The sequence below is a fragment of the Papaver somniferum genome, chromosome 6 (genome assembly GCF_003573695.1).
Source record: "Papaver somniferum cultivar HN1 chromosome 6, ASM357369v1, whole genome shotgun sequence".
In the NCBI taxonomy this organism is placed as follows: domain Eukaryota; kingdom Viridiplantae; phylum Streptophyta; class Magnoliopsida; order Ranunculales; family Papaveraceae; genus Papaver; species Papaver somniferum.
In genome coordinates, this window is record NC_039363.1 from 30,810,030 (window position 1) to 30,813,368 (window position 3,339).

Sequence of the window (3,339 nt, forward strand, 5' to 3'; positions counted from 1 at the left end):
AACCTATCACTGACCCGATGTTCTCGTCCTGGCGAGGTTCGAGGTGTCAAATATATTAGATTGGATGAAACTGCAACCTATGACATAACTCGGGTTGCAAGATTACCATGTACTAGACCCGATGTTCTCGTCCAGGTCAGGTATGAGGTGTCAAATATATCAGATTGGATGAAACTGCAACCTATCACTTAACTCAGGTTGCAAGATTACCATATACAGACCCGATGTTCTCGTTCGGGCAAGGTTCGAGGTGTCAAATATATTAAATTGGATGAAACTGCAACCTATCACTTAACTCAGTTGCAAGATTACCATATATAGACCCGATGTTCTGGTCTGGGCAAAGTTTGAGGTGTCAAATATATCAGATTGGATGAAACTTAGACCTATCACTGAATTCAGGTTCACAAATTACCATATACAGACCTGATGTTCTGGTCCGGGCCAAGTTCGAGGTGTCAAATATATCAGATTAGATGAAACTGCAACCTATCACTGAATTCAGGTTGCAAGATTACCATATACAGACACGATGTTCTGGTACGGTTCATGTTCGAGGTGTCAAATATATCAGATTGTATGAAACTACTACCTATCACTGAACTCAGGTTGCAAGATTACCATATACAGACCCGATGTTCTCGTCTGGGCGAGGTTCGAGGTGTCAAATATATCAAATTGGATGAAACTACAAACTATCACTTAACCCAGGTTGCAAGATTACCATATATTAGACTCGATGTTCTTGTCCTAGCCAGGTTCGAGGTGTCAAATATATCAGATTGGATGAAACTGCAACCTATCACTGAACTCAGGTTGCAAGATTACCATATACAAACCCGTTGTTCTCGTCTGGGCAAGGTTCAAGGTGTCAAATATATAAGATTGGATGAAACTTCAACCTACTCACTTAACTCAGGTTGCAAGATTACCATATACTAAACCCGATGTTCTCATCCGGGCCATGTTCGAGGTGTCAAATATATCAGATTGGATGAAGCTGCAACCTATCACTTAACTCAGGTTGCAAGATTACCATATACAGACCCGATGTTCTCGTCCGGGCCATGTTCGAAGTGTCAAATATATTAGATTGGATGAAGCGGTAACCTATCACTTAAATCAGGTTGCAAGATTACCATATATAAGACCCGATATTCTCGTCCGGGACAGGTTCGAGGTGTCAAATATATCAGATTGGATGAAACTGCAACATATCACTTAACTCAGGTTACAAGATTACCATATACAAACCCGATGTTCTCGTCTGGGTCAGGTTCGGGGTGTCAAATATATCAGATTGGATGAAGCTGCAACCTATCACTTAACTCAGGTTGCAAGATAACCATATACAAACCCGATGTTCTCGTCCGGGCCAGGTTAGAGGTGTCAAATATATCTGATTGGATGAACTACTACCTATCAGTTAACTCAGGTTGCAAGATTACCATATTCAGACCCAATGTTCTCGTCCTGGCGAGGTTTGATGTATGTAATATATCATATTGGATGAAACTGCAACCTATCACTGAATTCAGGTTGCAAGATTACCATATACAGACCCGATGTTTTCGTCCGGGCCAGGTTTGAGGTGTCAAATATATCAGATTGGATGAAACTGCAACATATCACTTAACTCATATTGCAAGATTACCATATACAGGCCCGATGTTCTGGTTCGGTCCAGGTTCGAGCTGTCAAATATATCAAATTGGATGAAACTGTAACCTATCACTTAACTCAGGTTGCAAGATTACCATATACGGACCCGAAGTTCTCGTCCGGGCGAGGTTCGAGGTGTCAAATATATCTAATTGTAATAAACTGCAACCTATCACTTAACTAATGTTGCAAGATTACCATATACAGACCCGATGTTCTGGTCTGGGCCAAGTTTGAGGTGTCAAATATATCAGATTGGATGAAACTGCAACCTATCACTGAACTCAGGTTGCAAGGTTACCATGTACTAAACCCGATGTTCTCGTCCGGGCCAGGTTTCAGGTGTCAAATATATCAGATTGGATGAAACTGCAACCTATCACTGAACTCAGGTTGCAAGATTACCATATACAAACCTGATGTTCTCTTCTGGGCGAGGTTCGAGGTGTCAAATGTATAAGATTCGATGAAACTGCGACCTATCACTTAACCCAGGTTGCAAGTTTACCATATACTAAACCCGATGTTCTCATACGGGGCCGTGTTCGAGGTGTAAAATATATCAGATTGGATGAAACCGCAACCTATCACTTAATTAAGGTTGCAAGATTACCATATACAGACCTGATGTTCTCCCCCGGGCCAGGTTCGCAGTGTCAAATATATTAGATTGGATGAAACTGCAACCAATCACTTAAATCAGGTTGCAAGATTACCATATACTAGACCCAATGTTCTCCTCCGGCCCAGGTTCGATGTGTCAAATATATCAGATTGGATGAAGCTGCAACCTATCACTTAGCTCGGGATTCAAGATTACCATATACTAGACCTGATGTTCTCGTCTGGGCCCGGTTCGAGGTGTCAAATATATCAGATCGGATGAAACTGCAACCTATCACTGAATTCAGGTTGCAAGATTACCATATACAGACCCGATGTTCTGGTACGGGCCATGTTCGAGGTGTCAAATATATCAGATTGTATGAAACTGCTACCTATCACTGAACTCTGGTTGCAAGATTACCATATACAGACCCGATGTTCTCGTCCGGGCGAGGTTCGAGGTGTCAAATATATCAAATGGGATGAAACTACAACCTATCACTTAACTCAGGTTGCAAAATTACCATATATTAGACCCGATGTTTTTGTCCTGGCCAGGTTCGAGGTGTCAAATATATCAGATTGGATGAAACTGCAACCTATCACTGAACTCAGGTTACAAGATTAGCATATACAAACCCGTTGTTCTCGTCTGGGCAAGGTTCGAGGTGTCAAATATATAAGATTGGATGAAACTGCAACCTACTCACTTAACTCAGGTTGCAAGATTACCATATACTAAACCCGATGTTCTCATCCGGGCCATGTTCGAGGTGTCAAATATATCAGATTGGATGAAACTGCAACCTATCACTTAACTCAGGTTGCAAGATTACCATATACAGACCCGATGTTCTCGTCCGGGCCAGGTTCGAAGTGTCAAATATATTAGATTGGATGAAGCAGTAACCTATCACTTAAATCAGATTGCAAGATTACCATATACTAGAGCCAATGTTCTCGTCCTGGACAGGTTCGAGGTGTCAAATATATCAGATTGGATGAAACTGCAACATATCACTAAACTCAGGTTGCAAGATTACCATATACAAACCCGATGTTCTCGTCCGG